The following is a 25,359-nucleotide window of genomic DNA, read 5'->3' as shown; positions in this document are numbered from 1 at the left end:
TAGGTATAGATTTAAAAATAATGGAAATAGGTGGGAAAAGAAAAATCTATATAAATTATTGGAAAAAACAAAAGGGAGGGGGAAGAAACGGAAATGGGGGTAGGGATGGGGATGGAGTTTAAGATCTAAAGTTGTTGAATTCAATATTCAGTCCAGAAGGCTGTAAAGTGCCTTGTCGGAAGATGAGGTGCTGTTCCTCCAGTTTGCGTTGGGCTTCACTGGAACAATGCAGCAAGCCAAGGACAGACATGTGGGCAAGAGAGCAGGGTGGAGTGTTAAAATGGCAAGTGACAGGGAGGTTTGGGTCTTTCTTGCGGACAGACCGCAGGTGTTCTGCAAAGCGGTCGCCCAGTTTGCGTTTGGTCTCTCCAATGTAGAGGAGACCGCATTGGGAGCAATGAATGCAGTAGACTAAGTTAGAGGAAATGCAAGTGAAATGTTGCTCCACTTGAAAGGAGTGTTTGGGCCCTTGGACGGTGAGGAGAGAGGAAGTGAAGGGGCAGGTGTTGCATCTTCTGCGTGGGCATGGGGAGGTGCCATAGGTGGGGGTTGAGGAGTAGGGGGTGATGGAGGAGTGGACCAGGGTGTCCCGGAGGGAACGATCCCTACGGAATGCCGCCATGGGGGGGTGAATGGAAGATGTGTTTGGTGGTGGCATCATGCTGGAGTTGGCGGAAATGGCGGAGGATGATCCTTTGAATGCAGAGGCTGGTGGGGTGATAAGTGAGGACAAGGGGGACCCTATCATGTTTCTGGGAGGGAGGAGAAGGCGTGAGGGCGGAAGCGCGGGAGATGGGCCGGACACGGTTGAGGGCCCTGTCAACGACCGTGGGTGGAAAACCTCGGTTAAGGAAGAAGGAGGACATGTCAGAGGAACTGTTTTTGAAGGTAGTATCATCAGAACAGATGCGACGGAGGTGAAGGAACTGAGAGAATGGGGTGGAGTCCTTACAGGAAGTGGGGTGTGAGGAGCTGTAGTCGAGGTAGCTGTGGGAGTCGGTAGGCTTGTAATGGATATTGGTGGACAGTCTATCATCAGAAATTGAGACAGAGAGGTCAAGGAAGGGAAGGGAAGTGTCAGAGATGGACCATGTGAAAATGATGGAGGGGTGGAGATTGGAAGCAAAATTAATAAATTTTTCCAGGTCCCAACGAGAGCATGAAGCCGCACCGAAGTAACCATCGATGTACCGGAGAAAGAGTTGTGAGAGGGGGCCGGAGTAGGACTGGAACAAGGAATTTTCCACATAGCCCATAAAGAGACAGGCATAGCTGGGGCCCATGCGAGTACCCATAACCACACCTTTTATTTGGAGGAAGTAGGAGGAGTTAAAGGAGAAATTGTTCAGTGTGAGAACAAGTTCAGCCAGACGGAGGAGAGTAGTGGTGGATGGGGATTGTTCGGGCCTCTGTTCAAGAAAGAAGCTAAGGGCCCTCAGACCATCCTGGTGGGGGATGGAGGTGTAGAGGGATTGGACGTCCATGGTGAAGAGGAAGCGGTTGGGGCCAGGGAACTGGAAATTGTTGATGTGACGTAAGGTGTCAGAGGAATCACGGATGTAGGTGGGAAGGGACTGGACAAGGGGAGAGAGAAGGGAGTCAAGATAATGAGAAATGTGTTCCCTGGGGCAGGAACAGGCTGACACGATCGGTCTGCCGGGACAGTTCTGTTTGTGGATTTTGGGTAGGAGGTAGAAGCGGGCCGTCCGAGGTTGGGCGACTATCAGGTTGGAAGCTGTGGGAGGAAGATCTCCAGAGGAGATGAGGTCAGTGACAGTCCTGGAAACAATGGCTTGATGTTCAGTGGTGGGGTCCATGGTCAGTGTCTGGTGCACTGACCTCTACCTCGCGGAGGCTGAGCGTCAACTCGCAGACACTTCCTCCTACCTCTCCCTGGATCATATGTGTGTGGTCTCCCCACTATGTTGGAAGCCTTTGTCTTCCAGTAGAGGCTGTGAGTTCTCTGAGGTTTCTGGCAGCATTGCATGTTGAATACGTCTCACGCTCCTGCTACTGGTGGCGGTGGATAATATGGAAGGTCATTAAAGGAGTTGCTCTAACACCATGTGTGACATCATCCTGCACAATGTGCAGTAACTACAGTGCTGTTAGAATATCCAATCATATCTGAAGGTCGTGGGTGGAAAGTCTTGCTTCCCACTGGCACTCTTGGCAAAGTGAGCATAGTTTGACTAGGCACAAGGTGACGTTTTCACCAGTTTACTGACAATCTCTAACATATATGTACAGTGTCTGGGTTGTGAAGGACTTCTCCAGGTGTATTTATGCACTATGTTGAGGCCATGGGTTATGATGGTCATGGTTTAAGCCATGTTGATGACACTGATTTTCAGCATGGGCTGTTGGTTTTCTCTCTTGTTGGGGATGGACATTTCCTTGAGGAAGTGTGGCTTCCATGTTCAAGGTTTATTATGTAGCAGCAGCTCATTCGGGATTGGCTGATGTTAATTGTGACCTTTTAAGAGCCTAAGTGAATCTACTCTGAATTATGAGACTTCTGGCAATGTAAAGAATTCTGTAGAAGATCAGCCATGGCTACATGGGCCTTCTCCTCAGCTGGTATCCCATTGCCACCCTCTCCCTGCTCCTCATTGGATCCAGATCCCCGAACCTCATTGTCCTCCTCCTCAGATGTTAGAGCTATAAGCCTGGCTTCTGCCGCCTCTAGTTGTAGGCCCCTCCATTGCACCATATTGTGTAGCATGCAGCGCATGACGACTACTTCATGGGGAATAGTGTGGTGCTCGACCGGAACAATCGAGGCACCTGAAGTGCATTTTCAAGATGCCAATAGCCTGCATTTATCATTTTGCAGGTCAGCATGTGACTGTTGTGGTGCTGTGCAGGCTCCGTTTTCAGCAGCCTAACAGGATCATCAGCCACCTCCCTAACGGGTAACCCTTGCCCCCCAGAAACCAACCACAGACCAGTGTCAGTGTTTGAAAAAGCTGAGGCAGTTGTGAAATCCTCAGGATAAATGAGTCATAGCAGCTTCCAGGTTACCATGGACAGCCAAGCAGGAAAGCCTTGGTGCTGGTCACACACCACCTGCACATTCAGGGAGTGGAAGGATTTCCTGTTTATGAAGGTGTCAGGCTGATGACTTGGTGCCCTTATAGGGATGTGGGTGCCCGAGGGAAGCCTGCTCATTCGACAACCCTGTGGCTCTCTGCATCTGAGACACCACATCCATTAAGAAGTTAATGTGCTCCCCACCTGAGAAAAGAGGGTGTCTGTGACTGCCTTGATGAACCTGCGTGTGGCTGATTGTGAGATGCCACAGATGTCTCCGGCTGATCCCTGCAAAGAGCCAGCAGCATATAAATTCAGAGCCACTGAGACCTCACGAGCCACTGGCAAGGCATAGGGATTGGCAGACTGTGGTGCAGGATCTTGTTGGACCATGGCACATATATCGGGGACCAATTCCTTGATTAACGTGAGCTGCTTTCTGCAATGGTTTGTAGTCATATCGAGTATGACCTCCGCAGTCAGTAGACCCTTCCCTTTAGGGTTGTCCTCTTCCTCTTCCTGCCTGGTGCACACTGCACTGCCTCTAACTCTTGGCCTGGCCCCGTCCCTCAGGCTGCACCTTGCTCCTGCTCACATGCCTCTATGGTGTGAATGTGTGAAGGTCCGTCACCATTTTGCAACCTCTTTGCCACGATGAGCACTCTTTCCCTTCTATGGCACACTGTCCTTCCTTCAACTGGGTACCTGAGTCACGAGAGCAAAAATATCTGCCCTTCCAAGGCTACAGGGACCGCCCTCCAGCTACCTCGGGTGTGTCACCTGTCTTTGAATTTGTTGAAGCTCTGTGGTACTTGGTGATTTTTTTTATACCCTCCAAAAGGACACCTGACGCCCCCCCTCCCCATCCCCCAAAGAACCTCAATAGGTTTAAACCTTTTCCTTGAAGCTGTAAAGCCCATGAGTTGCAGTTCAAAAATGTAGGTGACGAAAATTGCTTTTCAGGAAACATAAGAACATAAGAACTAGGAGCAGGAGTAGGCAATTCAGCCCCTCGAGCCTGCCCCGCCATTCAATATGATCATGGCTGATCTCATTTCGGCCTCAACTCCAATTTCCCGCCCTCTCCCCATAACCTTTCAACCCATTACTAATTAAAAGTCTGTCTATCTCCTCCTTAAATTTATTCAGCGTCCCGGCATCCACTGCACTCTGAGGTAGTGAATTCCACAGATTCACGACCCTTTGAGAAAAGTAATTCCTCCTCATCTCTGATTTAAATCTACCACCCCTTAGCCTAAAACTATGGCCTCTCGTTCTAGAATGCCCCACAAGGGGAAACATCCGCTCCACGTCTATTTTGCCTATCCCCTTTAGCATCTTATATACCCCAATTAGATCTCCTCTCATCCTTCTAAACTCTAGCGAGTATAGGCCTAAACTGCTCAATCTCTCCTCATAAGACAAGCCCTGCATCTCTGGAACCAATCTAGTGAACCTCCTCTGAACCACCTACATCCTTCCTCAAGTAAGGGGACCAAAACTGTGCACAGTACTCCAGGTGCGGTCTCACCAATGCCTTGTACAGTTGCAACAACAATTCCCGATTTTTATACTCTATCCCTTTAGCAATAAATGCCAAAATTCCATTTGCCTTCCTTATTACCCGCTGTACCTGCATACTAGCTTTCAGCGATTCATGCACGAGGACACCCAGATCCCTCTGCACTGAAGCATTCTGAAGTTTCTCTCCGTTTAAATAATAAGTCACCTTTTTATTCTTCCGACCAAAATGGATAACCTCACACTTATCCACATTAAACTCCATCTGCCAAATTTTGGCCCATTCACCTAACCTGTCCATATCCATTTGTAAATTTCTTATTTCTTCATTGCAACTTACTTTCCCACCTATTTTGGTGTCATCTGCAAATTTAGCTATAGTGCCTCCTATTCCTGAATCCAAGTCATTAATATAGATTGTAAATAGTTGGGGCCCAAGGACCAAACCCTGTGGCAACCCACTAGTTACAGCTTGCCATCCAGAAAAAGACTCATTTATCCTGACTCTCTGCTTTCTGTTGATTAGCCAATCCTCTATCCAAGCTAATATATTACCCCTAACTCCGTGTGATCTTATCTTGTGTATTAATGTTTTTTGGGCACCTTATCAAAGGCCTTCTGGAAGTCCAGATATCCTACACCTACAGGATCCCCATTATCCACTTTGCTTGTCACATCTTCAAAGAACTCTGTGTAATTGGGATAGACATAGTGTTAAGGGCTTGGATGGAGTAGATTTCTTGAAATGTGTACAGGAGAACTTTTTAGGTCAATATGTAGAGGCTCCAACAAGGGACAGTGCATTACTGGACCTAATTCTGGGGAATGAAGCCGGACAGGTGGCTGAGGTGGTGGTGGGGGAGCATTTTAGTGATAGTGACCACAACATGGTGCAGTTTAAGTTTGTTCTGGACAAAGAAATCGACAAGTTGCAAAAAAATGTTTTGGATTGGGGAGAGTGGATTTTAGTAAAATAAGGCAGGATCTGGCCAAGGTAGACTGGGAACAGCTACATGTGGGGAAATCTACAGAGGAGCAGTGGGGGGTGTTCAAAAAGGAAATGGGGAGGGTACAGACTCAACATGTTCCCTCTAGGGTGATAGGAAGGAGTAACAAGCCCAGAGAACCATGGATAACCAGAGATATTCAGGATAAGATGAGAAGGAAAAGAGAGGCTTTTAGCAGGTACAAGGGAAGCAAATCAGCAGAGGCATTAGTGGAGTACAGACAGTGCAGGGTGAAGCTTAAGAAAGCAATTAGGAGAGCAAAGAGGGGATATGAGAAAGCTCTGGCTGGTAAAAGTAGGGAAAATCCCAAGATATTCTACAAGTATATCAATGGGAAGAGGATAACCAGGGAAAGCATAGGGCCCATAAGGGACCAAGGGGGCAATCTATGGGTGGAGCCAGAGGACATCGCTAGAGTGTTGAATGAACACTTCACGTCCGTCTTCACCCAAGAGAATGAGGACGAAGGTGTCGAACTTGGGGAGAGAGACTGCGAGGTTCTTAAGCAAATTGATATAGGGAGTGACAAGGTATTGGAGGTGTTGGCAGGCTTAAAAGTGGACAAATCTCCAGGTCCGGATGATCTGTGTCCCAGACTGCTGAGGGAGGCAAGGGAGGAGATCGCAGGGGCTCTGACCCAAATTTTTAATTCCTGTCTGGCCATGAGGGAGGTGCCAGAGGACTGGAGAACAGCTAATGTGGTTCCGCTATTTAAGAAGAGTTGTAGAGATAAGCCAGGGAGCTACAGATCAGTGTGTCTCACGTTAGTGGTAGGGAAACTATTGGAGAAAGTTCTGAAGGAGAGAATCTATCTCCACTTGGAGAGGCAAGATTTGATCAGGGATAGTCAGCATGGCTTTGTCAGAGGGAGGTCATGCCTAACAAATTTGATTGAATTTTTTGAGGAGGTGACCAGGTGTGTAGATGAGGGTAGTGCAGTTGATGTAGTTTATATGGATTTCAGCAAAGCCTTTGACAAGGTCCCACATGGGAGACTTATAAAGAAGGCAAAGGCACATGGGATACATGGTAATTTGATAAGATGGATTCAAAATTGGCTTAGTTGTAGGAGGCAGAAGGTGATGACAGGAGGATGCTTTAGTGTCTGGAAGCCAGTGTCCAGTGGTGTACCACAGGGATCTGTGCTGGGTCCCCTATTATTTGTCATTTATATAAACGACATAGATGACTATGTGGGGGGTAGGATTAGTAAGTTTGCAAATGACACAAAGATTGGCCGGGTGGTTAACAGTGAGGTTGAGTGTCTTGGGCTACAGAAAGATATAGACGGGATGGTCAAATGGGCAGATAAGTGGCAGATGGAATTTAACCCTGAAGAGTGTGAGGTGATACACTTTGGAAGGAGTAATTTGACAAGGAAGTATTCAATGAATGGCATGGCACTAGGAAGTTCTGAGGAACAAAGGGACTTTGGCATGTGTGTCCATAGATCTCTGAAGGCGGAGGGGATGTTAATGGGGTGGTGAAAAAGGCATATGGGACACTTGCCTTTATCAATCGAGGCATAGATTACAAAAGTAGGGAGGTCATGTTGGAGTTGTATAGAACCTTGGTGAGGCCACAGCTGGAGTACTGTGTGCTCTTCTGGTCGCCACATTATAGGAAGGATGTGATTGCACTGGAGGGTGTGCAGAGGAGATTCACCAGGATGTTGACTAGGATTAAACATTTAAGTTATAAAGAGAGGTTGGATAGACTTGGGTTGTTTTCGTTGGAGCAGAGAAGACTGAGGATCGACCTGATCAAGGTGTACAAGATTATGAGGGGCATGGACAGGTGGATAGGGAGCAGCTGTTCCCCTTAGTTGAAGGGTCAGTCACAAGGGGGCATAAGTTCAAGGTGAGGGGCAGGAGGTTTAGGGGGGACGTGAGGAAAACCTTTTTTATCCAGAGGGTGGTGACGGTCTGGAATGCGCTGTCTGGGAGGGTGGTGGAGGCGGGTTGCCTCACATCCTTTAGAAAGTACCTGGATGAGCACTTGGCACATCATAACATTCAAGGCTATGGGCCAAGTGCTGGTAAATGGGATTAGGTAGGTAGGTCAGGTGTTTCTCACGTGTCGGTGCAGACCCGATGGGCCGAAGGGCCTCTTCTGCACTGTGATTCTCTAGCAAATTAGTCAAAAACGATTTACTCTTCATAAAACCATGCTGACTCTGATGGATTGCATTTTGACTTTCCAAATGCCCCATTACTTCTTCCTTAATAATGGATTCCAACAATTTCCCAACGACAGACGTTAAACTAACTGGCCTATAGTTTCCTACTTTCTGCCCCCAACCCCACCCCCCCCTCCTTTTTGAATAAGGGTGTTATATTAGCATTTTTCCAATCCAATGGAACCTTTCCAGAATCCAGGGAATTTTGGAATATTATAGCCACTGCATCCACTATCTCCGCTGCCACTTCCTTTAAGACCCTAGGATGGAAAACCAATAGTTTGCTCAGTACTTTTTCTCTAGAAGGCAGCCGCACTTTTAAATGTGAACCGTGCATGTGTGAAATACATCCCGTTCCTGTTCACCCTCCCTGCAAAATCAGTGCTTGCCTGATATGGGGGAGGTGTTGTATGATGATCCCACCGCTGCCAACCATGTTGCAATATAGGTTCTTTAGATGTCTCAATGAGGAGATCTTGAGACTTATATATTTGAACATGAACCCTCTATTGGTAGTCTTTAACTATTTACAGATCCCAGGCCACTATCATGCATGGTGCTGTTCACCGTGCAGGCTGGCTGCTTACAGAGTGTTCTCTCTTTCTAGACTGTTCTATGAGTCTATTACCATGTGACTCTATATGTCATACTGCGGGTGGTGCCATTTTGCAGTCCCACCTTAACCCCTGCTCTGTCAAGCACCTTTACATTACAATGGCATGCAGGTACAAAACACAACATCTCACAACATACCGCTTTCTTCTCCAAAGAAAACTTTCCTTCCTTCCAACAGAGTATTACAATACGATTTTTACTTGCTATCCCTGCTCCCCATCTCAAGTCTCTAACTTTAGAAATTCAGACATCTGACAGTGCTTCCACATCTTGCTGTGCAATGTTTGGAGGAATGGTAGCAGTACTCTGTGTTCCTGGAACTTGGTTATCCGCATTTGATTCACTTTTTGCACTCCTTGGAGCTGTGTGAATATATATTATATGTTCACACAGTTATATAAACATATGAATTCAGAGCAGGAGTAGGCCACTCGGCCCCTTGAGCCTGCCCTGCCATTCAATAAAATCATGGCTGATCTGATTGGAACCTCAACCCCACATTCCTGCCTACCCCTGATAACCTTTCACCCCCTTGTTAATCAAAAATCTATCTAGCTCTGCCTTAAAAAATATTCAAAGACTCCACTGCCTCTTGAGGAAGAGAGTTCCAAAGAGTCACAACCCTCTGAGAGAACAAATTTCACCTCATCTCTGTCTTAAATTTTTAAACAGTGACCCCTAGTTCTAGATTCTCTCACAAGAGGAAACACCCTCTCCACATCCACCCTGTCAAGGCCCCTCAGGATCTTAAAGGTTTCGATCAGGTCGCATCTTACTGTTCTAAACTCCAGTGGATACAAGCCTAACCTGTCCTCATAAAACAACCCATCCATTCCTGGTATTAGTCTAGTAAACCTTCTCTGAACTGCTTCTAACGCATTTACATCTTTCCTTTAATAAGGAGACCAAAACACAATGTTCCAGATGTGGTCTCACCAATGCCCTGTATAACTGAAACATAAACTCCCTACTCTTGTGTTCAATTCCCCTCACAATAAACTATAACATTCAATTAACTTCGCTAATTACCTGCTATACCTACATACTAACCTGTGATTAACAACTCGCCTGCTTTTTGTTTAGACACTGTGGGTTTCTGCCATTCCTTCCAAAGGGAATGTGCACTCCGTTCATTACTAGAGTGGACTCAAATTTTCTTTTTCCGTGGAGTCTGCCATGTTCTTGCTGGAGATATACATTTCACAAATGGAACCTTCATTTCCACTTGTTTCACAATCTCAGACAATCTTGTTTTCAACTTGTTTGCTGTTTTGTTTTCAAATCCTTTTGCAAGCTTATGAATCTGTTCATTCAGCTCAGCTTTTGCATCCTCTAGTTCTTTGCGTTTATGTGGCAGATTCATATTTTCTGGTCTTATTTCTATCTTCTGCAACAGAACTTTGTCCTTATCCTTCATTTTGGATTCACGATTGTGGCCAGGCCTGTCTCTGTCTTAACTTGTGTCAGTTCTGGAATTGTGCTACTCATGGCTTCATTATCCACTAACAGCTTGGACAGTTCGATGGCTTTTTTCCTTTCAATTCTCCCCTGTCCACAGAACTGTACTCCAGAATTACCCTCCACCCACAGAACTGTACTCCAGAATTACCCTCCATCCACAGAACTGTACTCCAGAATTACCCTCCATCCACAGAACTGTACTCCAGAATTACCCTCCATCAACAGAACTGTACTCCAGAATTACCCTCCACCCATAGAACTGTACTCCAGAATTACCCCCCATCCACAGACCTGTACTCCAGAATTACCCCCATCCATACAACTGTACTCCAGAATTACCCTCCATCCACAGAACTGTACTCCAGAATTACCCTCCATCCACAGAACTGTACTCCAGAATTACCCTCCATCTACAGAACTGTACTCCAGAATTACCCTCCATCCACAGAACTGTACTCCAGAATTACCCTCCATCCACAGAACTGTACTCCAGAATTACCCTCCATCCACAGAACTGTACTCCAGAATTACCCCCATCCACAGAACTGTACTCCAGAATTACCCTCCATCCACAGAACTGTACTCCAGAATTACCCTCCATCCACAGAACTGTACTCCAGAATTACCCTCCATCCATAGAACCGTACTCCAGAATTACCCCCATCCACAGAACTGTACTCCAGAATTACCCCCATCCACAGAACTGTACTCCAGAATTACCCCCATCCACAGAACTGTACTCCAGAATTACCCTCCATCCACAGAACTGTACTCCAGAATCACCCCCATCCACAGAACTGTACTCCAGAATTACCCCCATCCACAGAACTGTACTCCAGAATTACCCCCATCCACAGAACTATACTCCAGAATTACCCTCCATCCACAGAACTGTACTCCAGAATCACCCCCATCCACAGAACTGTACTCCAGAATTACCCTCCATCCACAGAACTGTACTCCAGAATCACCCCCATCCACAGAACTGTACTCCAGAATTACCCCCATCCACAGAACTGTACTCCAGAATTACCCCCATCCACAGAACTACTCCAGAATTACCCTCCATCCACAGAACTGTACTCCAGAATTACCCTCCATCCACAGAACTGTACTCCAGAATTACCCCCATCCATAGAACTGTATTCCAGAATTACCCTCCATCCACAGAACTGTACTCCAGAATTACCCCCATCCACAGAACTGTACTCCAGAATTACCCCCATCCACAGAACTGTACTCCAGAATTACCCCCATCCACAGAACTGTACTCCAGAATTACCCCCATCCACAGAACTGTATTCCAGAATTACCCCCATCCACAGAACTGTACTCCAGAATTACCCTCCATCCACAGAACTGTACTCCAGAATTACCCTCCATCCACAGAACTGTACTCCAGAATTACCCCCCATCCACAGAACTGTACTCCAGAATTACCCCCATCCACAGAACTGTATTCCAGAATTACCCCCATCCACAGAACTGTACTCCAGAATTACACCCCCCCCCATCCACAGAACTGTACTCCAGAATTAGCCCCATCCACAGAACTGTACTCCAGAATTACCCCATCCACAGAACTGTACTCCAGAATTACCCCCCCATCCACAGAACTGTACTCCAGAATTACCATCCATCCACAGAACTGTACTCCAGAATTACCCTCCAGCCACAGAACTGTTCTCCAGAATTACCCTCCATCCACAGAACTGTACTCCAGAATTACCCTCCATCCACAGAACTGTACTCCAGAATTACCCTCCATCCACAGAACTGTTCTCCAGAATTACCCTCCATCCACAGAACTGTACTCCAGAATCACCCCCATCCACAGAACTGTACTCCAGAATTACCCCCATCCACAGAACTGTACTCCAGAATTACCCCCATCCACAGAACTGTACTCCAGAATTACCCCCATCCACAGAACTGTACTCCAGAATTACCCTCCACCCATAGAACTGTACTCCAGAATTACCCCCCATCCACAGAACTGTACTCCAGAATTACCCCCATCCATACAACTGTACTCCAGAATTACCCCCCATCCACAGAACTGTACTCCAGAATTACCCCCATCCACAGAACTGTACTCCAGAATTACCCCATCCACAGAACTGTACTCCAGAATTACCCCCATCCACAGAACTGTATTCCAGAATTACCCCCATCCACAGAACTGTACTCCAGAATTACCCTCCATCCACAGAACTGTACTCCAGAATTACCCTCCATCCACAGAACTGTACTCCAGAATTACCCCCCATCCACAGAACTGTACTCCAGAATTACCCCCATCCACAGAACTGTATTCCAGAATTACCCCCATCCACAGAACTGTACTCCAGAATTACACCCCCCCCCCATCCACAGAACTGTACTCCAGAATTAGCCCCATCCACAGAACTGTACTCCAGAATTACCCCATCCACAGAACTGTACTCCAGAATTACCCCCCATCCACAGAACTGTACTCCAGAATTACCATCCATCCACAGAACTGTACTCCAGAATTACCCTCCAGCCACAGAACTGTTCTCCAGAATTACCCTCCATCCACAGAACTGTACTCCAGAATTACCCTCCATCCACAGAACTGTACTCCAGAATTACCCTCCATCCACAGAACTGTTCTCCAGAATTACCCTCCATCCACAGAACTGTACTCCAGAATCACCCCCATCCACAGAACTGTACTCCAGAATTACCCCCATCCACAGAACTGTACTCCAGAATTACCCCCATCCACAGAACTGTACACCAGAATTACCCCCATCCACAGAACTGTACTCCAGAATTACCCTCCACCCATAGAACTGTACTCCAGAATTACCCCCCATCCACAGAACTGTACTCCAGAATTACCCCCATCCATACAACTGTACTCCAGAATTACCCCCCATCCACAGAACTGTACTCCAGAATTACCCCCATCCACAGAACTGTACTCCAGAATTACCCCATCCACAGAACTGTACTCCAGAATTACCCCATCCACAGAACTGTACTCCAGAATTACCCCCATCCACAGAACTGTACTCCAGAATTACCCCTTCCACAGAACTGTACTCCAGAATTACCCCCATCCACAGAACTGTACTCCAGAATTACCCCCATCCACAGAACTGTACTCCAGAATTACACCCCCCCCCCCATCCACAGAACTGTACTCCAGAATTAGCCCCATCCACAGAACTGTACTCCAGAATTACCCCATCCACAGAACTGTACTCCAGAATTACCCCCCATCCACAGAACTGTACTCCAGAATTACCATCCATCCACAGAACTGTACTCCAGAATTACCCTCCAGCCACAGAACTGTTCTCCAGAATTACCCTCCATCCACAGAACTGTACTCCAGAATTACCCTCCATCCACAGAACTGTACTCCAGAATTACCCTCCATCCACAGAACTGTTCTCCAGAATTACCCTCCATCCACAGAACTGTACTCCAGAATCACCCCCATCCACAGAACTGTACTCCAGAATTACCCCCATCCACAGAACTGTACTCCAGAATTACCCCCATCCACAGAACTGTACTCCAGAATTACCCCCATCCACAGAACTGTACTCCAGAATTACCCTCCACCCATAGAACTGTACTCCAGAATTACCCCCCATCCACAGAACTGTACTCCAGAATTACCCCCATCCATACAACTGTACTCCAGAATTACCCCCCATCCACAGAACTGTACTCCAGAATTACCCCCATCCACAGAACTGTACTCCAGAATTACCCCATCCACAGAACTGTACTCCAGAATTACCCCATCCACAGAACTGTACTCCAGAATTACCCCCATCCACAGAACTGTACTCCAGAATTACCCCTTCCACAGAACTGTACTCCAGAATTACCCCCATCCACAGAACTGTACTCCAGAATTACCCCCATCCACAGAACTGTACTCCAGAATTACCCCCATCCACAGAACTGTACTCCAGAATTACCCCCATCCGCAGAACTGTACTCCAGAATTACCCTCCATCCGCAGAACTGTACTCCTTAATTACCCCCATCCACATAACTGTACTCCAGAATTATCCCCCATCCACAGAACTGTACTCCAGAATTAGCCCCATCCACAGAACTGTACTCCACAATTACCCACATCCACAGAACTGTACTCCACAATTAACCCCAACCACAGAACTGTACTCCAGAATTACCCCATCCACAGAACTGTACTCCAGAATTACCCTCATCCACAGAACTGTACTCCAGAATTACCCTCCATCCACAGAACTGTACTGCAGAATTACCCCCATCCACAGAACTGTACTCCAGAATTACCCCCCATCCACAGAACTGTACTCCAGAATTACCCCCATTCACAGAACTGTACTCCAGAATTACCCCCATCAACAGAACTGTACTCCAGAATTACCCCCCTTCCACAGAACTGTACTCCAGAATTACCCCCCATCCACAGAACTGTACTCCAGAGTTATCCCCATCCACATAACTGTACTCCAGAGTTATCCCCCATTCACACAACTGTACTCCAGAATTACCCCCATCCACAGAACTATACTCCAGAATTACCCCCATCCACAGAACTGTACTCCAGAATTACCCCCATCCACACAACTGTACTCCAGAATTACCCCCATCCACAGAACTGTACTCCAGAATTGTCCCCCATCCACAGAACTGTACTCCAGAATTACCCCCATCCACAGAACTATACTCCAGAATTACCCTCCATCCACAGAACTGTACTCCAGAATCACCCCCATCCACAGAACTGTACTCCAGAATTACCCTCCATCCACAGAACTGTACTCCAGAATCACCCCCATCCACAGAACTGTACTCCAGAATTACCCCCATCCACAGAACTGTACTCCAGAATTACCCCCATCCACAGAACTACTCCAGAATTACCCTCCATCCACAGAACTGTACTCCAGAATTACCCTCCATCCACAGAACTGTACTCCAGAATTACCCCCATCCATAGAACTGTATTCCAGAATTACCCTCCATCCACAGAACTGTACTCCAGAATTACCCCCATCCACAGAACTGTACTCCAGAATTACCCCCATCCACAGAACTGTACTCCAGAATTACCCCCATCCACAGAACTGTACTCCAGAATTACCCCCATCCACAGAACTGTATTCCAGAATTACCCCCATCCACAGAACTGTACTCCAGAATTACCCTCCATCCACAGAACTGTACTCCAGAATTACCCTCCATCCACAGAACTGTACTCCAGAATTACCCCCCATCCACAGAACTGTACTCCAGAATTACCCCCATCCACAGAACTGTATTCCAGAATTACCCCCATCCACAGAACTGTACTCCAGAATTACACCCCCCCCCCATCCACAGAACTGTACTCCAGAATTAGCCCCATCCACAGAACTGTACTCCAGAATTACCCCATCCACAGAACTGTACTCCAGAATTACCCCCCCATCCACAGAACTGTACTCCAGAATTACCATCCATCCACAGAACTGTACTCCAGAATTACCCTCCAGCCACAGAACTGTTCTCCAGAATTACCCTCCATCCACAGAACTGTACTCCAGAATTACCCTCCATCCACAGAACTGTACTCCAGAATTACCCTCCATCCACAGAACTGTTCTCCAGAATTACCCTCCATCCACAGAACTGTACTCCAGAATCACCCCCATCCACAGAACTGTATTCCAGAATTACCCCCATCCACAGAACTGTACTCCAGAATTACCCCCATCCACAGAACTGTACTCCAGAATTACCCCCATCCACAGAACTGTACTCCAGAATTACCCTCCACCCATAGAACTGTACTCCAGAATTACCCCCCATCCACAGAACTGTACTCCAGAATTACCCCCATCCATACAACTGTACTCCAGAATTACCCCCCATCCACAGAACTGTACTCCAGAATTACCCCCATCCACAGAACTGTACTCCAGAATTACCCCATCCACAGAACTGTACTCCAGAATTACCCCCATCCACAGAACTGTATTCCAGAATTACCCCCATCCACAGAACTGTACTCCAGAATTACCCTCCATCCACAGAACTGTACTCCAGAATTACCCTCCATCCACAGAACTGTACTCCAGAATTACCCCCCATCCACAGAACTGTACTCCAGAATTACCCCCATCCACAGAACTGTATTCCAGAATTACCCCCATCCACAGAACTGTACTCCAGAATTACACCCCCCCCCCCATCCACAGAACTGTACTCCAGAATTAGCCCCATCCACAGAACTGTACTCCAGAATTACCCCATCCACAGAACTGTACTCCAGAATTACCCCCCATCCACAGAACTGTACTCCAGAATTACCATCCATCCACAGAACTGTACTCCAGAATTACCCTCCAGCCACAGAACTGTTCTCCAGAATTACCCTCCATCCACAGAACTGTACTCCAGAATTACCCTCCATCCACAGAACTGTACTCCAGAATTACCCTCCATCCACAGAACTGTTCTCCAGAATTACCCTCCATCCACAGAACTGTACTCCAGAATCACCCCCATCCACAGAACTGTACTCCAGAATTACCCCCATCCACAGAACTGTACTCCAGAATTACCCCCATCCACAGAACTGTACTCCAGAATTACCCCCATCCACAGAACTGTACTCCAGAATTACCCTCCACCCATAGAACTGTACTCCAGAATTACCCCCCATCCACAGAACTGTACTCCAGAATTACCCCCATCCATACAACTGTACTCCAGAATTACCCCCCATCCACAGAACTGTACTCCAGAATTACCCCCATCCACAGAACTGTACTCCAGAATTACCCCATCCACAGAACTGTACTCCAGAATTACCCCATCCACAGAACTGTACTCCAGAATTACCCCCATCCACAGAACTGTACTCCAGAATTACCCCATCCACAGAACTGTACTCCAGAATTACCCCCATCCACAGAACTGTATTCCAGAATTACCCCCATCCACAGAACTGTACTCCAGAATTACCCTCCATCCACAGAACTGTACTCCAGAATTACCCTCCATCCACAGAACTGTACTCCAGAATTACCCCCCATCCACAGAACTGTACTCCAGAATTACCCCCATCCACAGAACTGTATTCCAGAATTACCCCCATCCACAGAACTGTACTCCAGAATTACACCCCCCCCCATCCACAGAACTGTACTCCAGAATTAGCCCCATCCACAGAACTGTACTCCAGAATTACCCCATCCACAGAACTGTACTCCAGAATTACCCCCCATCCACAGAACTGTACTCCAGAATTACCATCCATCCACAGAACTGTACTCCAGAATTACCCTCCAGCCACAGAACTGTTCTCCAGAATTACCCTCCATCCACAGAACTGTACTCCAGAATTACCCTCCATCCACAGAACTGTACTCCAGAATTACCCTCCATCCACAGAACTGTTCTCCAGAATTACCCTCCATCCACAGAACTGTACTCCAGAATCACCCCCATCCACAGAACTGTACTCCAGAATTACCCCCACCCACAGAACTGTACTCCAGAATTACCCCCATCCACAGAACTGTACTCCAGAATTACCCCCATCCACAGAACTGTACTCCAGAATTACCCTCCACCCATAGAACTGTACTCCAGAATTACCCCCCATCCACAGAACTGTACTCCAGAATTACCCCCATCCATACAACTGTACTCCAGAATTACCCCCCATCCACAGAACTGTACTCCAGAATTACCCCCATCCACAGAACTGTACTCCAGAATTACCCCATCCACAGAACTGTACTCCAGAATTACCCCATCCACAGAACTGTACTCCAGAATTACCCCCATCCACAGAACTGTACTCCAGAATTACCCCTTCCACAGAACTGTACTCCAGAATTACCCCCATCCACAGAACTGTACTCCAGAATTACCCCCATCCACAGAACTATACTCCAGAATTACCCCCCATCCACAGAACTGTACTCCAGAATTACCCCCATCCGCAGAACTGTACTCCAGAATTACCCTCCATCCGCAGAACTGTACTCCTTAATTACCCCCATCCACATAACTGTACTCCAGAATTATCCCCCATCCACAGAACTGTACTCCAGAATTAGCCCCATCCACAGAACTGTACTCCACAATTACCCACATCCACAGAACTGTACTCCACAATTAACCCCAACCACAGAACTGTACTCCAGAATTACCCCATCCACAGAACTGTACTCCAGAATTACCCTCATCCACAGAACTGTACTCCAGAATTACCCTCCATCCACAGAACTGTACTGCAGAATTACCCCCATCCACAGAACTGTACTCCAGAATTACCCCCCATCCACAGAACTGTACTCCAGAATTACCCCCATTCACAGAACTGTACTCCAGAATTACCCCCATCTACAGAACTGTACTCCAGAATTACCCCCCTTCCACAGAACTGTACTCCAGAATTACCCCCCATCCACAGAACTGTACTCCAGAGTTATCCCCATCCACATAACTGTACTCCAGAGTTATCCCCCATTCACACAACTGTACTCCAGAATTACCCCCATCCACAGAACTATACTCCAGAATTACCCCCATCCACAGAACTGTACTCCAGAATTACCCCATCCACAGAACTGTACTCCAGAATTACCCCCCATCCACAGAACTGTACTCCAGAATTACCATCCATCCACAGAACTGTACTCCAGAATTACCCTCCAGCCACAGAACTGTTCTCCAGAATTACCCTCCATCCACAGAACTGTACTCCAGAATTACCCTCCATCCACAGAACTGTACTCCAGAATTACCCTCCATCCACAGAACTGTTCTCCAGAATTACCCTCCATCCACAGAACTGTACTCCAGAATCACCCCCATCCACAGAACTGTACTCCAGAATTACCCCCATCCACAGAACTGTACTCCAGAATTACCCCCATCCACAGAACTGTACTCCAGAATTACCCCCATCCACAGAACTGTACTCCAGAATTACCCTCCACCCATAGAACTGTACTCCAGAATTACCCCCCATCCACAGAACTGTACTCCAGAATTACCCCCATCCATACAACTGTACTCCAGAATTACCCCCCATCCACAGAACTGTACTCCAGAATTACCCCCATCCACAGAACTGTACTCCAGAATTACCCCATCCACAGAACTGTACTCCAGAATTACCCCCATCCACAGAACTGTACTCCAGAATTACCCCTTCCACAGAACTGTACTCCAGAATTACCCCCATCCACAGAACTGTACTCCAGAATTACCCCCATCCACAGAACTATACTCCAGAATTACCCCCCATCCACAGAACTGTACTCCAGAATTACCCCCATCCGCAGAACTGTACTCCAGAATTACCCTCCATCCGCAGAACTGTACTCCTTAATTACCCCCATCCACATAACTGTACTCCAGAATTATCCCCCATCCACAGAACTGTACTCCAGAATTAGCCCCATCCACAGAACTGTACTCCACAATTACCCACATCCACAGAACTGTACTCCACAATTAACCCCAACCACAGAACTGTACTCCAGAATTACCCCATCCACAGAACTGTACTCCAGAATTACCCTCATCCACAGAACTGTACTCCAGAATTACCCTCCATCCACAGAACTGTACTGCAGAATTACCCCCATCCACAGAACTGTACTCCAGAATTACCCCCCATCCACAGAACTGTACTCCAGAATTACCCCCATTCACAGAACTGTACTCCAGAATTACCCCCATCTACAGAACTGTACTCCAGAATTACCCCCCTTCCACAGAACTGTACTCCAGAATTACCCCCCATCCACAGAACTGTACTCCAGAGTTATCCCCATCCACATAACTGTACTCCAGAGTTATCCCCCATTCACACAACTGTACTCCAGAATTACCCCCATCCACAGAACTATACTCCAGAATTACCCCCATCCACAGAACTGTACTCCAGAATTACCCCCATCCACAGAACTGTACTCCAGAATTACCCCCATCCACAGAACTGTACTCCAGAATTGTCCCCCATCCACAGAACTGTACTCCAGAATTACCCCCATCCATAGAACTGTACTCCAGAATTACCCTCCACCCATAGAACTGTACTCCAGAATTACCCCATCCACAGAACCGTACTCCAGAATTATCCCCCATCCACAGAACTGTACCCCAGAATCAATCTCTGTTCACAGAACTGTACTCCAGAATTAGTCTCTGTCCACAGATCTGTACTCCAGAATTATCCCCTCTGTAGAACTGTCCTCCAGAATTAGTCTCTGCCACAGAACTATACTCCAGAATTAGTCTCTGTCCACAAAACTGTACTCCAGAATCAGGCTTGGTTCTGTAGATATGTGGCACTCATCTTCCACTGAATCCACCTGGGCTTGCTCTTTGAAAGAATTCACCAGTTAGACTTACCTTGCCCCTACCCACTCTCACTCTCCTCCACTCTTTGCTGATAACTTTGCAGTTTTCTTCCCTTGAATTCTTTATCTGATTCCCTTTTTAACATTACTCTCATTATCCTCTCAGGAAGTGCAAACCAGGCCTCAACAATTTGATGTGTACAAAATTTCTCCTTATTGCTCATGGCGGGGGTTAAGGGTGTGGGTGAGGGAGGGTATGATGGGTCCAGGAATTGGAATGTGGGGCTGTAGGAATGGTCTGGGGTGGGTGTAGGGTGGGTCGGTGTGACAAGATGTGTCCGTGGATGTATAGAATGGGTCAGGGTAGGATGGGTTGGGGGGTGGGGGGGGTAGGATGAGTTGGGGAGGGGGGATGGTTTGGGGGTTAGGATGGGTTGGGGACGGTAGGATGGGTTGGGAAGGGAGGATGAATTAGGGAGGCTAGGATGAGTTAGGGGGTGTAGATGGGCTGGAGTAGGATGGGTTGGGGGTGGGGTGTGATGGATTGGGGAGGCTAGGATGAGTCGGGAGTTAGGATGGGTTGGGGAGAGAGGATGGGTCCAGGGGTAGGATGGATTGGGGGGGGTAGGATTAGTTGGGGGTAGGATGGTATGGGGAGAGAGGGCGGGTTGGGGGTAGGATGGGTCAGGGAGGTAGGATGGATCATGTATAAGGCTTTGGTACATACAGGGTGAATGTGGGACTGAGTACAGTACCGCCCACACAGTGATGTGAGAAGACACATGACCTAGACCTAGGGACAGTGTGATGTTGACCAGAGACGCGATAAGATCTAAATATGGAGATAGCTCCTTGTCTGTCCCTTTACTGTATATTTGTATATAGTTACAAATAGTTAAGAAGGACTTGCTGTTAGCATACAGAAGACTTCTTTAACAGACACGCTCTGCAACTAACTCCATCCCAACATGTTGGCAGCTCAGGATCAAAAACCCTCAACCTCACTGAAATGCTGAAAGACTAAGGAAGAAAAACATTTTCAATGGAAATTGAAAGAAGCTCCCAGCTGAAGCTGAAGACCCTGAGAAAATTCACCAGGAAAAGCTCTGGAGAAAGAGCTTGGAAGCCGAGGGCAGAGATTTTACTGCAGCAGAAGACTCTGTGGAATCTCCCTTGAAAGTCTCGTTTCAGTATGCAGAGCTCAAAGCCTTCTAGGGTGAGCTATATCTTTTCAAATTCCAGGCTTCAGCTAGTTTTGAAAACCCCTTTTACTAATCCAGCCAGAAATGCCACTTGAGTGAAACCCATCGTTAATCCCAATCCCCGACTCTAAGCCTCAAAACATGGCCTTCGAGTTCGGAAAACAAAACAAAAGATTAATTAAATTACCCAGCCTCTCGGGAACATCACGAATGGCAGGTTTGTAGAAAAGCAAGCCTGAGTCGAATTTGAATGCCTCGCTACTCGAAACAGTAAAATTGCTGATCAAAAGAAGTCGGCCAACAACCAACCCATGCAGCCAATGTTAAAAAAATTTCTTCCAAGTGCCTCCTCCATTTTGCTGACCCTGCCACAACCAGCAAGCACAGGAACTCCCCTTGTCGCCAAAGAGACTGGCAACACCATCTTGAAATCTGGAGAGTTGCAACAAGTTGCAACAAGAGAAAAATATAGTTGTTAAAAATAGCAGGCAAAGTTAAAAAAAAATGTCTTCAGCTGATTCCTAAGCTTTGAGGGGCAGGTTGCAGGTTGACTTCTTTTGACCTTTACTGGGGAATCAAGTAGTTTGATCACTGAAACTGACAGAGCAGAAAGAAGAGAGCAGAAAAAAAAGTTATTGCACCAACATTCTTAAAAAGGCTACAACATTTAAATTTGTAACTGCAAAAAAAAATTAAATGGCCATGGATCAGGTCAGTTTAGACCAACCCCAGGGCCAAATCCAACAGGACATTTGACATCCTTGAGAAGTGACTTTTTACATTACTTGAGTACATCAGGTCTCTGTAAAAAAATCAGAGGAAGCCCAGATTATTGCCTTTCATTCCTGGTTTGGTGATCTTGCACATGCCATTATCCTGATGCAAAGCATTGATGAATCTGTAACCAGCCTCGAAGAACTATTAACAGCCTTTGACAAACATTTTAATCTTCAAGCTGAGGAGAGTGCAGAGTTTAAAAACAGGCATAAAAAGCCCCCTGCAAAATGACAAAAGGGCAAAAGACAGCACCCAATGGCAAGCAAAGGTAAGGAACGTGAGGTATCTCAAAAACAATTGGCAGAAGTGCAGTTACAGAATGAGCTGGAAGGATAGCACAGAGGAATTATACTCCCCCAGGAAAAACTGATCAATGGAGACAATACAACATGGAGCAGTGAAGAGACCTTTGAGCTGATATACGTCATTTGTAACCAGCCTTTCTGTCTCCTGACCACCCTAGATCTCCTATCGCTGTCATTAGCCAACCAGAACACTCAAACACTACAGACTGTTCAGACTCAGATTTCACCTTTGATCTCTCTTTTGTCTTTGTGGAGCAGGTTTGTCCACTATCATTCCAGGTCCCAAAAAGTCTCCAGTGGTCAGACCAACCTATCGCCCACAAGACGACCATGGCATCTCTGGTCATAGTGGTACCACAGAATGATCAGCAATCTGAGAAGCCTCTACCTCCCACTACGACAAAGGTACAGCTGGTCGACACACTAGCCACTGTGCCCTCACTGCCACAACAACAAGGGATGCTGCAGCCGGGTAGCTGTCTATCATTATCAACAACAAAAAGCAGAGATGAGCATGCCATGAAACCTTCTTTTCACCACAGGAATGTTCTTCCTCAGCCTCAGAAGGCTTAGCGACGGCCCCCATGGAAAAAGAGAAAGCAGCACCAAGGAGACGAATACCATCTTCGCCCACCTCACAAGAAACGATCGAGAGTAACAGCAACCATGCTTTGACACAGCAACTGAACTGACCAGGTGTAGGTCAACATTAAACAATGGAAGAAAAGAATGAAAGTAAATCTAAATGCCAGTCCAACCTCCAAGCCAACAACAAGATCCAGAATCACCAGAGCTACCACTCTCCTAACAGAACGGTGAACAAGATGTGGAAGGGTTATAAGTCCTCCAGACCACCTGAACCTCTAACTCCAAAGGCTTGAAGGGGGAGATAGGATACTGAGAATGTTGTTAATGTGAATACTATAATTGAAATAATATTGGGATAGTATTAAGGTTGTAACCATAAGGTAAATGCATAAGATTTATAACAATGTAATAGTTGAAGTAAACTAAAGCAACTCTAAATCCATGGGATAAAGACTTAGGGGGAGGTGTAGTATAAGGGTCTGGTATATATAGGGTTAATGTGGGACTGAGTATAGTACTGCCCACACAGTGATGTAAGAAGGCATCTGATCCAGACCTCGGCTCAATGTGGTGTTGGCCACAGACTGTAAAGGTCTAGACATTGAAGATAATTCGTTGTCTATACCCTTTACTGTATAGTTGTATATAGATACAATTAGTTAATAAAGACTAGCTGTTAACATACAGAAGAATACAAAGACATTTTTTAACAGACATGTCCTGTAACCAACACCATCCCAACAGGTCAGGGGTAGAATGGGTCAGGGAGCTAGGATAGATCGGAGGGGGCGGTAGGATGGATCAGGAGGTAGGATAAATCAGGGGATAGGATGGGTCACAGGTGGGTAGGATGGGGCCGGGGATAGAATGGGTCAGAGGGTAGAATGGATCGGGGGGTAGAAATGCAGGGTAAGTTGGGTCAGGGGGCTTGTAGGATGGGTCGGGGGAGGAATGCGGGGTAGAATGGATCAGGGGGCTTGTAGGATGGGTTGGGGGAGGAAAGCTGGGTAGAATGGATCAGGGGGCTTGTAGGATGGGTTGGGGTGTAGAATGGATCAGGGGGCTTGTAGGATGGGTTGGGGTGTAGAATGGATCAGGGGGCTTGTAGGATGGGTTGGGGTGTAGAATGGATCAGGGGGCTTGTAGGATGTGTCGGGGGAGGAATGGGGGGTAACTTGGGTCAGCGGGGCTCTGGGATGGGTTGTGGGGCTAAGATGGATTATGGTGGGTAGGATGGATCAGGGATGTCAGTTGGCCAGACAGAGGGTGGGAGGTTGTCGGAAGGAGCGAATGAATGGTCAGGGATGGTGTTGGGGGTATGGAGGGGTGATTGGGGGAGATCGGAAGGTAGTTGGGGGTCGGGAGTGTTGTCGGGATAGGGTGGAGAGTTGTGGGAACAGGAGTGTAGTTGGGTGTCAGGAAGGTAGTCGGGAGTGTAGTCAGAGTCCAGTAGGGAGGGCAGTCAGGGGGTAGTTGGGTGGGTGCAGGTGAAGGTGTAGTGGATGTTTGGGAGTGTGGGGGAGTAGTTGTGGTGTCGGGAAGCAGGGGGTAATTGGGGAGTAGTTGCGAGGTCACAAAGTTATTTGGGGGTGAGTGGTCTGGGGTAGTCATGGGGTCCAGTGGAGGATGGTACGGGTCCAGTAGAAGAGGTTGGGGGATCAGTAGTATAATTACCAGGATCTTGAAGTGGCTTTAATTGTTCTAACTTTTCCTGGGTAGCTATTCTGCTGAGGGAGTCGGTACCATCTGAAGTCTGCGATTTAAATCAGAGTATTGGATTGTTCCCGGTCCATCGGAAGTTTGATCTTCTTGGGCAATTGCCATGCAATCCTTACGAGCGGATATCCAGGGGTTCCCCCAACGCATCTCCTGGGGTACTTCTCGGGTACAACCTTGGAGGAATGGAAGTTCTGGGCCGAGATTTCAAAACAGTCTCCATGGGGAGAATTTTCCCCATGTTGGGCGGGCCGGTCGGGAACGGGTGTGATCGGGTCCGCGACGCCATTTTACACAGGCAGGCCAATTAAGGCGTGCCCAGCGTAATGCGCGACTCCCGAGGATAACGGGAGTGGTCAGGCGGCGGTGTGAGTGCATTGACCACCAAGTCCAATGGTGACCCGGCGGCCTGTTTAAATAAAGCACTGGCAGCCTTGGAATGGCTGATCACAATGGCAAGTAGAAGGGCTCACCAGAGGGCTGCTGGAGAGCAGGCCAGGCCGGAGGGTGGGCCAGTGGGGCAGGCCAGGCCGGAGGGTCATAGAGGTCTACAGCACAGAAAAAGGCCCATCGGGTCTGCGCCGGTCAAACAAGTACCTAACTATTCTA

General features: G+C 47.4%; 1 protein-coding gene across 1 annotated transcript in view; it reads left to right on the top strand.

The window, feature by feature from the left end:
* LOC144684678 (phosphorylase b kinase gamma catalytic chain, skeletal muscle/heart isoform-like) overlaps nt 1-25,359 on the top strand; it is a 433,525-nt gene that overhangs the window by 360,921 nt on the left and 47,245 nt on the right. The gene's annotated exons all lie outside the window — the stretch shown is intronic.

This window comes from Cetorhinus maximus, chromosome 9 (genome assembly GCF_964194155.1).
Source record: "Cetorhinus maximus chromosome 9, sCetMax3.hap1.1, whole genome shotgun sequence".
Lineage (NCBI taxonomy): Eukaryota > Metazoa > Chordata > Chondrichthyes > Lamniformes > Cetorhinidae > Cetorhinus > Cetorhinus maximus.
The sequence above is the reverse complement of the archived record's forward strand: the minus strand, read 5'-3'. Positions and strand labels throughout refer to the sequence as shown.